Here is a 13515-nt window from a genome sequence, read left to right as displayed (position 1 = left end):
GGCAAAGACCTAATTTGGCAATGTTTATCATGATGCCAACATGAGAAAACCTTGTGGGTCAATGCTGGATTCGGTATTATTTCCTAGTCGGGCTGAGCTGATCCGTAAGCTTTCCTTAAAACTCCAATCAAAAGTATAAACTCTTGAGAGGGGGATTAGCTCAAGTGGTAGAGCGCTCGCTTTGCATGCGAGAGGTAGTGGGATCGATGCCCACATTCTCCAAAGCTCTCTTACTGACTCCTTGCTTGCTTACGATAAGCATGAAGCAGCCATCTCTAGTCTTAAGGGAATCATTTCATGACCTTCAAAGGTCTCTTAGAACATGGTCACTTTGGATTCCTCCAGCAAACAGTTGACATCTTTGCCACATCTCTTTTTACTTTTGGACAAAGACTGTCCATAAGCCGAAGGAAGCAGAGGAAAGTCCAATTCAGTCGAAACTTAAGCATGTCGTGAAGTGGTACACCTATGCTTTTGGACAACGCGTACATGCAAGTTGACACCTACACATTTCCTTCTCCAAATGCTTTATCAGCAAATGAATTGAACATCTAGAGTCTCGAGTTCTGACAATCCCACTGTGAAATCTCACAACAAAACATCAAACAGTTTATGTCTGTTTATAATTTTTCAACAGAATGCACAGGTCATTCAAAAGCTGAGGCTTTCCGCCTAGCTAGGTCGAGTTCATGCCGAAACCTGGGATCGAACCAGGGACCTTTAGATCTTCAGTCTAACGCTCTCCCAACTGAGCTATACCGGCAAGCTGCAGATAAACCACGTCGAGATGCAAACGAAACTTTATCAACGACTGTTACCTTTCCTTAGGTTCTTGCAACATGCTTTCACAGCGTAACGGTTTCGGCACAGTGAAATTCACGGACAGGTACGGCAAGACCTAATTTGGCAATGTTTATCATGATGCCAACATGAGAAAACCTTGTGGGTCAATGCTGGATTCGGTATTATTTCCTAGTCGGGCTGAGCTGATCCGTAAGCTTTCCTTAAAACTCCAATCAAAAGGATAAACTCTTGAGAGGGGGATTAGCTCAAGTGGTAGAGCGCTCGCTTTGCATGCGAGAGGTAGTGGGATCGATGCCCACATTCTCCAAAGCTCTCTTACTGACTCCTTGCTTGCTTACGATAAGCATGAAGCAGCCAGCTCTAGTCTTAAGGGAATCATTTCATGACCTTCAAAGGTCTCTTAGAACATGGTCACTTTGGATTCCTCCAGCAAACAGTTGACATCTTTGCCACATCTCTTTTTACTTTTGGACAAAGACTGTCCATAAGCCGAAGGAAGCAGAGGAAAGTCCAATTCAGTCGAAACTTAAGCATGTCGTGAAGTGGTACACCTATGCTTTTGGACAACGCGTACATGCAAGTTGACACCTACACATTTCCTTCTCCAAATGCTTTATCAGCAGATGAATTGAACATCTAGAGTCTCGAGTTCTGACAATCCCACTGTGAAATCTCACAACAAAACATCAAACAGTTTATGTCTGTTTATAATTTTTCAACAGAATGCACAGGTCATTCAAAAGCTGAGGCTTTCCACCTAGCTAGGTCGAATTCATGCCGAAACCCGGGATCGAACCAGGGACCTTTAGATCTTCAGTCTAACGCTCTCCCAACTGAGCTATTTCGGCAAGCTGCAGATAAACCACGTCGAGATGCAAACGAAACTTTATCAACGACTGTTACCTTTCCTTAGGTTCTTGCAACATGCTTTCACAGCGTAACGGTTTCGGCACAGTGAAATTCACGGACAGGTACAGCAAGACCTAATTTGGCAATGTTTATCATGATGCCAACATGAGAAAACCTTGTGGGTCAATGCTGGATTCGGTATTATTTCCTAGTCAGGCTGAGCTGATCCGTAAGCTTTCCTTAAAACTCCAATCAAAAGGATAAACTCTTGAGAGGGGGATTAGCTCAAGTGGTAGAGCGCTCGCTTTGCATGCGAGAGGTAGTGGGATCGATGCCCACATTCTCCAAAGCTCTCTTACTGACTCCTTGCTTGCTTACGATAAGCATGAAGCAGCCAGCTTTAGTCTTAAGGGAATAATTTCATGACCTTCAAAGGTCTCTTAGAACATGGTCACTTTGGATTCCTCCAGCAAACAGGTGACATCTTTGCCACATCTCTTTTTACTTTTGGACAAAGGCTGTCCATAAGCCGAAGGAAGCAGAGGAAAGTCCAATTCAGTCAAAACTTAAGCATGTCGTGAAGTGGTACACCTATGCTTTTGGACAACGCGTACATGCAAGTTGACACCTACACATTTCCTTCTCCAAATGCTTTATCAGCAGATGAATTGAACATCTAGAGTCTCGAGTTCTGACAATCCCACTGTGAAATCTCACAACAAAACATCAAACAGTTTATGTCTGTTTATAATTTTTCAACAGAATGCACAGGTCATTCAAAAGCTGAGGCTTTCCACCTAGCTAGGTCGAATTCATGCCGAAACCCGGGATCGAACCAGGGACCTTTAGATCTTCAGTCTAACGCTCTCCCAACTGAGCTATTTCGGCAAGCTGCAGATAAACCACGTCAAGATGCAAACGAAACTTTATCAACGACTGTTACCTTTCCTTAGGTTCTTGCAACATGCTTTCACAGCGTAACGGTTTCGGCACAGTGAAATTCACGGACAGGTACAGCAAGACCTAATTTGGCAATGTTTATCATGATGCCAACATGAGAAAACCTTGTGGGTCAATGCTGGATTCGGTATTATTTCCTAGTCAGGCTGAGCTGATCCGTAAGCTTTCCTTAAAACTCCAATCAAAAGAATAAACTCTTGAGAGGGGGATTAGCTCAAGTGGTAGAGCGCTCGCTTTGCATGCGAGAGGTAGTGGGATCGATGCCCACATTCTCCAAAGCTCTCTTACTGACTCCTTGCTTGCTTACGATAAGCATGAAGCAGCCAGCTTTAGTCTTAAGGGAATAATTTCATGACCTTCAAAGGTCTCTTAGAACATGGTCACTTTGGATTCCTCCAGCAAACAGGTGACATCTTTGCCACATCTCTTTTTACTTTTGGACAAAGGCTGTCCATAAGCCGAAGGAAGCAGAGGAAAGTCCAATTCAGTCAAAACTTAAGCATGTCGTGAAGTGGTACACCTATGCTTTTGGACAACGCGTACATGCAAGTTGACACCTACACATTTCCTTCTCCAAATGCTTTATCAGCAGATGAATTGAACATCTAGAGTCTCGAGTTCTGACAATCCCACTGTGAAATCTCACAACAAAACATCAAACAGTTTATGTCTGTTTATAATTTTTCAACAGAATGCACAGGTCATTCAAAAGCTGAGGCTTTCCGCCTAGCTAGGTCGAGTTCATGCCGAAACCCGGGATCGAACCAGGGACCTTTAGATCTTCAGTCTAACGCTCTCCCAACTGAGCTATTTCGGCAAGCTGCAGATAAACCACGTCGAGATGCAAACGAAACTTTATCAACGACTGTTACCTTTCCTTAGGTTCTTGCAACATGCTTTCACAGCGTAACGGTTTCGGCACAGTGAAATTCACGGACAGGTACGGCAAAGACCTAATTTGGCAATGTTTATCATGATGCCAACATGAGAAAACCTTGTGGGTCAATGCTGGATTCGGTATTATTTCCTAGTCGGGCTGAGCTGATCCGTAAGCTTTCCTTAAAACTCCAATCAAAAGTATAAACTCTTGAGAGGGGGATTAGCTCAAGTGGTAGAGCGCTCGCTTTGCATGCGAGAGGTAGTGGGATCGATGCCCACATTCTCCAAAGCTCTCTTACTGACTCCTTGCTTGCTTACGATAAGCATGAAGCAGCCATCTCTAGTCTTAAGGGAATCATTTCATGACCTTCAAAGGTCTCTTAGAACATGGTCACTTTGGATTCCTCCAGCAAACAGTTGACATCTTTGCCACATCTCTTTTTACTTTTGGACAAAGACTGTCCATAAGCCGAAGGAAGCAGAGGAAAGTCCAATTCAGTCGAAACTTAAGCATGTCGTGAAGTGGTACACCTATGCTTTTGGACAACGCGTACATGCAAGTTGACACCTACACATTTCCTTCTCCAAATGCTTTATCAGCAAATGAATTGAACATCTAGAGTCTCGAGTTCTGACAATCCCACTGTGAAATCTCACAACAAAACATCAAACAGTTTATGTCTGTTTATAATTTTTCAACAGAATGCACAGGTCATTCAAAAGCTGAGGCTTTCCGCCTAGCTAGGTCGAGTTCATGCCGAAACCTGGGATCGAACCAGGGACCTTTAGATCTTCAGTCTAACGCTCTCCCAACTGAGCTATACCGGCAAGCTGCAGATAAACCACGTCGAGATGCAAACGAAACTTTATCAACGACTGTTACCTTTCCTTAGGTTCTTGCAACATGCTTTCACAGCGTAACGGTTTCGGCACAGTGAAATTCACGGACAGGTACGGCAAGACCTAATTTGGCAATGTTTATCATGATGCCAACATGAGAAAACCTTGTGGGTCAATGCTGGATTCGGTATTATTTCCTAGTCGGGCTGAGCTGATCCGTAAGCTTTCCTTAAAACTCCAATCAAAAGGATAAACTCTTGAGAGGGGGATTAGCTCAAGTGGTAGAGCGCTCGCTTTGCATGCGAGAGGTAGTGGGATCGATGCCCACATTCTCCAAAGCTCTCTTACTGACTCCTTGCTTGCTTACGATAAGCATGAAGCAGCCAGCTCTAGTCTTAAGGGAATCATTTCATGACCTTCAAAGGTCTCTTAGAACATGGTCACTTTGGATTCCTCCAGCAAACAGTTGACATCTTTGCCACATCTCTTTTTACTTTTGGACAAAGACTGTCCATAAGCCGAAGGAAGCAGAGGAAAGTCCAATTCAGTCGAAACTTAAGCATGTCGTGAAGTGGTACACCTATGCTTTTGGACAACGCGTACATGCAAGTTGACACCTACACATTTCCTTCTCCAAATGCTTTATCAGCAGATGAATTGAACATCTAGAGTCTCGAGTTCTGACAATCCCACTGTGAAATCTCACAACAAAACATCAAACAGTTTATGTCTGTTTATAATTTTTCAACAGAATGCACAGGTCATTCAAAAGCTGAGGCTTTCCACCTAGCTAGGTCGAATTCATGCCGAAACCCGGGATCGAACCAGGGACCTTTAGATCTTCAGTCTAACGCTCTCCCAACTGAGCTATTTCGGCAAGCTGCAGATAAACCACGTCGAGATGCAAACGAAACTTTATCAACGACTGTTACCTTTCCTTAGGTTCTTGCAACATGCTTTCACAGCGTAACGGTTTCGGCACAGTGAAATTCACGGACAGGTACAGCAAGACCTAATTTGGCAATGTTTATCATGATGCCAACATGAGAAAACCTTGTGGGTCAATGCTGGATTCGGTATTATTTCCTAGTCAGCCTGAGCTGATCCGTAAGCTTTCCTTAAAACTCCAATCAAAAGGATAAACTCTTGAGAGGGGGATTAGCTCAAGTGGTAGAGCGCTCGCTTTGCATGCGAGAGGTAGTGGGATCGATGCCCACATTCTCCAAAGCTCTCTTACTGACTCCTTGCTTGCTTACGATAAGCATGAAGCAGCCAGCTTTAGTCTTAAGGGAATAATTTCATGACCTTCAAAGGTCTCTTAGAACATGGTCACTTTGGATTCCTCCAGCAAACAGGTGACATCTTTGCCACATCTCTTTTTACTTTTGGACAAAGGCTGTCCATAAGCCGAAGGAAGCAGAGGAAAGTCCAATTCAGTCAAAACTTAAGCATGTCGTGAAGTGGTACACCTATGCTTTTGGACAACGCGTACATGCAAGTTGACACCTACACATTTCCTTCTCCAAATGCTTTATCAGCAGATGAATTGAACATCTAGAGTCTCGAGTTCTGACAATCCCACTGTGAAATCTCACAACAAAACATCAAACAGTTTATGTCTGTTTATAATTTTTCAACAGAATGCACAGGTCATTCAAAAGCTGAGGCTTTCCACCTAGCTAGGTCGAATTCATGCCGAAACCCGGGATCGAACCAGGGACCTTTAGATCTTCAGTCTAACGCTCTCCCAACTGAGCTATTTCGGCAAGCTGCAGATAAACCACGTCGAGATGCAAACGAAACTTTATCAACGACTGTTACCTTTCCTTAGGTTCTTGCAACATGCTTTCACAGCGTAACGGTTTCGGCACAGTGAAATTCACGGACAGGTACGGCAAGACCTAATTTGGCAATGTTTATCATGATGCCAACATGAGAAAACCTTGTGGGTCAATGCTGGATTCGGTATTATTTCCTAGTCGGGCTGAGCTGATCCGTAAGCTTTCCTTAAAACTCCAATCAAAAGGATAAACTCTTGAGAGGGGGATTAGCTCAAGTGGTAGAGCGCTTGCTTTGCATGCGAGAGGTAGTGGGATCGATGCCCACATTCTCCAAAGCTCTCTTACTGACTCCTTGCTTGCTTACGATAAGCATGAAGCAGCCAGCTCTAGTCTTAAGGGAATCATTTCATGACCTTCAAAGGTCTCTTAGAACATGGTCACTTTGGATTCCTCCAGCAAACAGTTGACATCTTTGCCACATCTCTTTTTACTTTTGGACAAAGGCTGTCCATAAGCCGAAGGAAGCAGAGGAAAGTCCAATTCAGTCAAAACTTAAGCATGTCGTGAAGTGGTACACCTATGCTTTTGGACAACGCGTACATGCAAGTTGACACCTACACATTTCCTTCTCCAAATGCTTTATCAGCAGATGAATTGAACATCTAGAGTCTCGAGTTCTGACAATCCCACTGTGAAATCTCACAACAAAACATCAAACAGTTTACGTCTGTTTATAATTTTTCAACAGAATGCACAGGTCATTCAAAAGCTGAGGCTTTCCGCCTAGCTAGGTCGAGTTCATGCCGAAACCCGGGATTGAACAAGGGACCTTTAGATCTTCAGTCTAACGCTCTCCCAACTGAGCTATTCCGGCAAGCTGCAGATAAACCACGTCGAGATGCAAACGAAACTTTATCAACGACTGTTACCTTTCCTTAGGTTCTTGCAACATGCTTTCACAGCGTAACGGTTTCGGCACAGTGAAATTCACGGACAGGTACAGCAAGACCTAATTTGGCAATGTTTATCATGATGCCAACATGAGAAAACCTTGTGGGTCAATGCTGGATTCGGTATTATTTCCTAGTCGGGCTGAGCTGATCCGTAAGCTTTCCTTAAAACTCCAATCAAAAGGATAAACTCTTGAGAGGGGGATTAGCTCAAGTGGTAGAGCGCTCGCTTTGCATGCGAGAGGTAGTGGGATCGATGCCCACATTCTCCAAAGCTCTCTTACTGACTCCTTGCTTGCTTACGATAAGCATGAAGCAGCCAGCTCTAGTCTTAAGGGAATCATTTCATGACCTTCAAAGGTCTCTTAGAACATGGTCACTTTGGATTCCTCCAGCAAACAGTTGACATCTTTGCCACATCTCTTTTTACTTTTGGACAAAGGCTGTCCATAAGCCGAAGGAAGCAGAGGAAAGTCCAATTCAGTCGAAACTTAAGCATGTCGTGAAGTGGTACACCTATGCTTTTGGACAACGCGTACATGCAAGTTGACACCTACACATTTCCTTCTCCAAATGCTTTATCAGCAGATGAATTGAACATCTAGAGTCTCGAGTTCTGACAATCCCACTGTGAAATCTCACAACAAAACATCAAACAGTTTATGTCTGTTTATAATTTTTCAACAGAATGCACAGGTCATTCAAAAGCTGAGGCTTTCCACCTAGCTAGGTCGAATTCATGCCGAAACCCGGGATCGAACCAGGGACCTTTAGATCTTCAGTCTAACGCTCTCCCAACTGAGCTATTTCGGCAAGCTGCAGATAAACCACGTCAAGATGCAAACGAAACTTTATCAACGACTGTTACCTTTCCTTAGGTTCTTGCAACATGCTTTCACAGCGTAACGGTTTCGGCACAGTGAAATTCACGGACAGGTACAGCAAGACCTAATTTGGCAATGTTTATCATGATGCCAACATGAGAAAACCTTGTGGGTCAATGCTGGATTCGGTATTATTTCCTAGTCAGGCTGAGCTGATCCGTAAGCTTTCCTTAAAACTCCAATCAAAAGAATAAACTCTTGAGAGGGGGATTAGCTCAAGTGGTAGAGCGCTCGCTTTGCATGCGAGAGGTAGTGGGATCGATGCCCACATTCTCCAAAGCTCTCTTACTGACTCCTTGCTTGCTTACGATAAGCATGAAGCAGCCAGCTTTAGTCTTAAGGGAATAATTTCATGACCTTCAAAGGTCTCTTAGAACATGGTCACTTTGGATTCCTCCAGCAAACAGGTGACATCTTTGCCACATCTCTTTTTACTTTTGGACAAAGGCTGTCCATAAGCCGAAGGAAGCAGAGGAAAGTCCAATTCAGTCAAAACTTAAGCATGTCGTGAAGTGGTACACCTATGCTTTTGGACAACGCGTACATGCAAGTTGACACCTACACATTTCCTTCTCCAAATGCTTTATCAGCAGATGAATTGAACATCTAGAGTCTCGAGTTCTGACAATCCCACTGTGAAATCTCACAACAAAACATCAAACAGTTTATGTCTGTTTATAATTTTTCAACAGAATGCACAGGTCATTCAAAAGCTGAGGCTTTCCGCCTAGCTAGGTCGAGTTCATGCCGAAACCCGGGATCGAACCAGGGACCTTTAGATCTTCAGTCTAACGCTCTCCCAACTGAGCTATTTCGGCAAGCTGCAGATAAACCACGTCGAGATGCAAACGAAACTTTATCAACGACTGTTACCTTTCCTTAGGTTCTTGCAACATGCTTTCACAGCGTAACGGTTTCGGCACAGTGAAATTCACGGACAGGTACGGCAAAGACCTAATTTGGCAATGTTTATCATGATGCCAACATGAGAAAACCTTGTGGGTCAATGCTGGATTCGGTATTATTTCCTAGTCGGGCTGAGCTGATCCGTAAGCTTTCCTTAAAACTCCAATCAAAAGTATAAACTCTTGAGAGGGGGATTAGCTCAAGTGGTAGAGCGCTCGCTTTGCATGCGAGAGGTAGTGGGATCGATGCCCACATTCTCCAAAGCTCTCTTACTGACTCCTTGCTTGCTTACGATAAGCATGAAGCAGCCATCTCTAGTCTTAAGGGAATCATTTCATGACCTTCAAAGGTCTCTTAGAACATGGTCACTTTGGATTCCTCCAGCAAACAGTTGACATCTTTGCCACATCTCTTTTTACTTTTGGACAAAGACTGTCCATAAGCCGAAGGAAGCAGAGGAAAGTCCAATTCAGTCGAAACTTAAGCATGTCGTGAAGTGGTACACCTATGCTTTTGGACAACGCGTACATGCAAGTTGACACCTACACATTTCCTTCTCCAAATGCTTTATCAGCAAATGAATTGAACATCTAGAGTCTCGAGTTCTGACAATCCCACTGTGAAATCTCACAACAAAACATCAAACAGTTTATGTCTGTTTATAATTTTTCAACAGAATGCACAGGTCATTCAAAAGCTGAGGCTTTCCGCCTAGCTAGGTCGAGTTCATGCCGAAACCTGGGATCGAACCAGGGACCTTTAGATCTTCAGTCTAACGCTCTCCCAACTGAGCTATACCGGCAAGCTGCAGATAAACCACGTCGAGATGCAAACGAAACTTTATCAACGACTGTTACCTTTCCTTAGGTTCTTGCAACATGCTTTCACAGCGTAACGGTTTCGGCACAGTGAAATTCACGGACAGGTACGGCAAGACCTAATTTGGCAATGTTTATCATGATGCCAACATGAGAAAACCTTGTGGGTCAATGCTGGATTCGGTATTATTTCCTAGTCGGGCTGAGCTGATCCGTAAGCTTTCATTAAAACTCCAATCAAAAGGATAAACTCTTGAGAGGGGGATTAGCTCAAGTGGTAGAGCGCTTGCTTTGCATGCGAGAGGTAGTGGGATCGATGCCCACATTCTCCAAAGCTCTCTTACTGACTCCTTGCTTGCTTATGATAAGCATGAAGCAGCCAGCTCTAGTCTTAAGGGAATCATTTCATGACCTTCAAAGGTCTCTTAGAACATGGTCACTTTGGATTCCTCCAGCAAACAGTTGACATCTTTGCCACATCTCTTTTTACTTTTGGACAAAGGCTGTCCATAAGCCGAAGGAAGCAGAGGAAAGTCCAATTCAGTCGAAACTTAAGCATGTCGTGAAGTGGTACACCTATGCTTTTGGACAACGCGTACATGCAAGTTGACACCTACACATTTCCTTCTCCAAATGCTTTATCAGCAGATGAATTGAACATCTAGAGTCTCGAGTTCTGACAATCCCACTGTGAAATCTCACAACAAAACATCAAACAGTTTATGTCTGTTTATAATTTTTCAACAGAATGCACAGGTCATTCAAAAGCTGAGGCTTTCCACCTAGCTAGGTCGAATTCATGCCGAAACCCGGGATCGAACCAGGGACCTTTAGATCTTCAGTCTAACGCTCTCCCAACTGAGCTATTTCGGCAAGCTGCAGATAAACCACGTCGAGATGCAAACGAAACTTTATCAACGACTGTTACCTTTCCTTAGGTTCTTGCAACATGCTTTCACAGCGTAACGGTTTCGGCACAGTGAAATTCACGGACAGGTACAGCAAGACCTAATTTGGCAATGTTTATCATGATGCCAACATGAGAAAACCTTGTGGGTCAATGCTGGATTCGGTATTATTTCCTAGTCAGGCTGAGCTGATCCGTAAGCTTTCCTTAAAACTCCAATCAAAAGGATAAACTCTTGAGAGGGGGATTAGCTCAAGTGGTAGAGCGCTCGCTTTGCATGCGAGAGGTAGTGGGATCGATGCCCACATTCTCCAAAGCTCTCTTACTGACTCCTTGCTTGCTTACGATAAGCATGAAGCAGCCATCTCTAGTCTTAAGGGAATCATTTCATGACCTTCAAAGGTCTCTTAGAACATGGTCACTTTGGATTCCTCCAGCAAACAGTTGACATCTTTGCCACATCTCTTTTTACTTTTGGACAAAGACTGTCCATAAGCCGAAGGAAGCAGAGGAAAGTCCAATTCAGTCGAAACTTAAGCATGTCGTGAAGTGGTACACCTATGCTTTTGGACAACGCGTACATGCAAGTTGACACCTACACATTTCCTTCTCCAAATGCTTTATCAGCAAATGAATTGAACATCTAGAGTCTCGAGTTCTGACAATCCCACTGTGAAATCTCACAACAAAACATCAAACAGTTTATGTCTGTTTATAATTTTTCAACAGAATGCACAGGTCATTCAAAAGCTGAGGCTTTCCGCCTAGCTAGGTCGAGTTCATGCCGAAACCTGGGATCGAACCAGGGACCTTTAGATCTTCAGTCTAACGCTCTCCCAACTGAGCTATACCGGCAAGCTGCAGATAAACCACGTCGAGATGCAAACGAAACTTTATCAACGACTGTTACCTTTCCTTAGGTTCTTGCAACATGCTTTCACAGCGTAACGGTTTCGGCACAGTGAAATTCACGGACAGGTACAGCAAGACCTAATTTGGCAATGTTTATCATGATGCCAACATGAGAAAACCTTGTGGGTCAATGCTGGATTCGGTATTATTTCCTAGTCAGGCTGAGCTGATCCGTAAGCTTTCCTTAAAACTCCAATCAAAAGGATAAACTCTTGAGAGGGGGATTAGCTCAAGTGGTAGAGCGCTCGCTTTGCATGCGAGAGGTAGTGGGATCGATGCCCACATTCTCCAAAGCTCTCTTACTGACTCCTTGCTTGCTTACGATAAGCATGAAGCAGCCAGCTTTAGTCTTAAGGGAATAATTTCATGACCTTCAAAGGTCTCTTAGAACATGGTCACTTTGGATTCCTCCAGCAAACAGGTGACATCTTTGCCACATCTCTTTTTACTTTTGGACAAAGGCTGTCCATAAGCCGAAGGAAGCAGAGGAAAGTCCAATTCAGTCAAAACTTAAGCATGTCGTGAAGTGGTACACCTATGCTTTTGGACAACGCGTACATGCAAGTTGACACCTACACATTTCCTTCTCCAAATGCTTTATCAGCAGATGAATTGAACATCTAGAGTCTCGAGTTCTGACAATCCCACTGTGAAATCTCACAACAAAACATCAAACAGTTTATGTCTGTTTATAATTTTTCAACAGAATGCACAGGTCATTCAAAAGCTGAGGCTTTCCGCCTAGCTAGGTCGAGTTCATGCCGAAACCTGGGATCGAACCAGGGACCTTTAGATCTTCAGTCTAACGCTCTCCCAACTGAGCTATACCGGCAAGCTGCAGATAAACCACGTCGAGATGCAAACGAAACTTTATCAACGACTGTTACCTTTCCTTAGGTTCTTGCAACATGCTTTCACAGCGTAACGGTTTCGGCACAGTGAAATTCACGGACAGGTACGGCAAGACCTAATTTGGCAATGTTTATCATGATGCCAACATGAGAAAACCTTGTGGGTCAATGCTGGATTCGGTATTATTTCCTAGTCGGGCTGAGCTGATCCGTAAGCTTTCATTAAAACTCCAATCAAAAGGATAAACTCTTGAGAGGGGGATTAGCTCAAGTGGTAGAGCGCTTGCTTTGCATGCGAGAGGTAGTGGGATCGATGCCCACATTCTCCAAAGCTCTCTTACTGACTCCTTGCTTGCTTATGATAAGCATGAAGCAGCCAGCTCTAGTCTTAAGGGAATCATTTCATGACCTTCAAAGGTCTCTTAGAACATGGTCACTTTGGATTCCTCCAGCAAACAGTTGACATCTTTGCCACATCTCTTTTTACTTTTGGACAAAGGCTGTCCATAAGCCGAAGGAAGCAGAGGAAAGTCCAATTCAGTCGAAACTTAAGCATGTCGTGAAGTGGTACACCTATGCTTTTGGACAACGCGTACATGCAAGTTGACACCTACACATTTCCTTCTCCAAATGCTTTATCAGCAGATGAATTGAACATCTAGAGTCTCGAGTTCTGACAATCCCACTGTGAAATCTCACAACAAAACATCAAACAGTTTATGTCTGTTTATAATTTTTCAACAGAATGCACAGGTCATTCAAAAGCTGAGGCTTTCCACCTAGCTAGGTCGAATTCATGCCGAAACCCGGGATCGAACCAGGGACCTTTAGATCTTCAGTCTAACGCTCTCCCAACTGAGCTATTTCGGCAAGCTGCAGATAAACCACGTCGAGATGCAAACGAAACTTTATCAACGACTGTTACCTTTCCTTAGGTTCTTGCAACATGCTTTCACAGCGTAACGGTTTCGGCACAGTGAAATTCACGGACAGGTACAGCAAGACCTAATTTGGCAATGTTTATCATGATGCCAACATGAGAAAACCTTGTGGGTCAATGCTGGATTCGGTATTATTTCCTAGTCAGGCTGAGCTGATCCGTAAGCTTTCCTTAAAACTCCAATCAAAAGGATAAACTCTTGAGAGGGGGATTAGCTCAAGTGGTAGAGCGCTC

The 13515-nt window shown here is 43.8% G+C and overlaps 15 non-coding genes across 15 annotated transcripts; all 15 read right to left on the bottom strand.

The window, feature by feature from the left end:
* Positions 1 to 690: 690 nt before the first annotated feature.
* trnaf-gaa (transfer RNA phenylalanine (anticodon GAA)) lies at positions 691 to 763 on the bottom strand. Its single transcript has one exon. It is a non-coding gene; the product is annotated as a tRNA-Phe (tRNA).
* Positions 764 to 1579: 816 nt separating this feature from the next.
* trnaf-gaa (transfer RNA phenylalanine (anticodon GAA)) lies at positions 1580 to 1652 on the bottom strand. The gene has a single exon. It is a non-coding gene; the product is annotated as a tRNA-Phe (tRNA).
* An 816-nt stretch (positions 1653 to 2468) lies between these two features.
* trnaf-gaa (transfer RNA phenylalanine (anticodon GAA)) lies at positions 2469 to 2541 on the bottom strand. Its single transcript has one exon. It is a non-coding gene; the product is annotated as a tRNA-Phe (tRNA).
* An 816-nt stretch (positions 2542 to 3357) lies between these two features.
* On the bottom strand, positions 3358 to 3430 carry trnaf-gaa (transfer RNA phenylalanine (anticodon GAA)). Its single transcript has one exon. It is a non-coding gene; the product is annotated as a tRNA-Phe (tRNA).
* An 817-nt stretch (positions 3431 to 4247) lies between these two features.
* trnaf-gaa (transfer RNA phenylalanine (anticodon GAA)) lies at positions 4248 to 4320 on the bottom strand. Its single transcript has one exon. It is a non-coding gene; the product is annotated as a tRNA-Phe (tRNA).
* An 816-nt stretch (positions 4321 to 5136) lies between these two features.
* Positions 5137 to 5209, bottom strand: trnaf-gaa (transfer RNA phenylalanine (anticodon GAA)). The gene has a single exon. It is a non-coding gene; the product is annotated as a tRNA-Phe (tRNA).
* Positions 5210 to 6025: 816 nt separating this feature from the next.
* trnaf-gaa (transfer RNA phenylalanine (anticodon GAA)) lies at positions 6026 to 6098 on the bottom strand. Its single transcript has one exon. It is a non-coding gene; the product is annotated as a tRNA-Phe (tRNA).
* Positions 6099 to 6914: 816 nt separating this feature from the next.
* trnaf-gaa (transfer RNA phenylalanine (anticodon GAA)) lies at positions 6915 to 6987 on the bottom strand. Its single transcript has one exon. It is a non-coding gene; the product is annotated as a tRNA-Phe (tRNA).
* Positions 6988 to 7803: 816 nt separating this feature from the next.
* trnaf-gaa (transfer RNA phenylalanine (anticodon GAA)) lies at positions 7804 to 7876 on the bottom strand. Its single transcript has one exon. It is a non-coding gene; the product is annotated as a tRNA-Phe (tRNA).
* Positions 7877 to 8692: 816 nt separating this feature from the next.
* Positions 8693 to 8765, bottom strand: trnaf-gaa (transfer RNA phenylalanine (anticodon GAA)). Its single transcript has one exon. It is a non-coding gene; the product is annotated as a tRNA-Phe (tRNA).
* Positions 8766 to 9582: 817 nt separating this feature from the next.
* trnaf-gaa (transfer RNA phenylalanine (anticodon GAA)) lies at positions 9583 to 9655 on the bottom strand. The gene has a single exon. It is a non-coding gene; the product is annotated as a tRNA-Phe (tRNA).
* An 816-nt stretch (positions 9656 to 10471) lies between these two features.
* On the bottom strand, positions 10472 to 10544 carry trnaf-gaa (transfer RNA phenylalanine (anticodon GAA)). Its single transcript has one exon. It is a non-coding gene; the product is annotated as a tRNA-Phe (tRNA).
* Positions 10545 to 11360: 816 nt separating this feature from the next.
* trnaf-gaa (transfer RNA phenylalanine (anticodon GAA)) lies at positions 11361 to 11433 on the bottom strand. The gene has a single exon. It is a non-coding gene; the product is annotated as a tRNA-Phe (tRNA).
* Positions 11434 to 12249: 816 nt separating this feature from the next.
* On the bottom strand, positions 12250 to 12322 carry trnaf-gaa (transfer RNA phenylalanine (anticodon GAA)). The gene has a single exon. It is a non-coding gene; the product is annotated as a tRNA-Phe (tRNA).
* Positions 12323 to 13138: 816 nt separating this feature from the next.
* Positions 13139 to 13211, bottom strand: trnaf-gaa (transfer RNA phenylalanine (anticodon GAA)). Its single transcript has one exon. It is a non-coding gene; the product is annotated as a tRNA-Phe (tRNA).
* Between the last annotated feature and the right edge of the window lie 304 nt (positions 13212 to 13515).

Source organism: Brachyhypopomus gauderio, unplaced genomic scaffold (assembly GCF_052324685.1).
Source record: "Brachyhypopomus gauderio isolate BG-103 unplaced genomic scaffold, BGAUD_0.2 sc374, whole genome shotgun sequence".
Lineage (NCBI taxonomy): Eukaryota > Metazoa > Chordata > Actinopteri > Gymnotiformes > Hypopomidae > Brachyhypopomus > Brachyhypopomus gauderio.
Note: the sequence above shows the minus strand (reverse complement) of the source record. Positions and strands in the feature narration are given on the sequence as shown.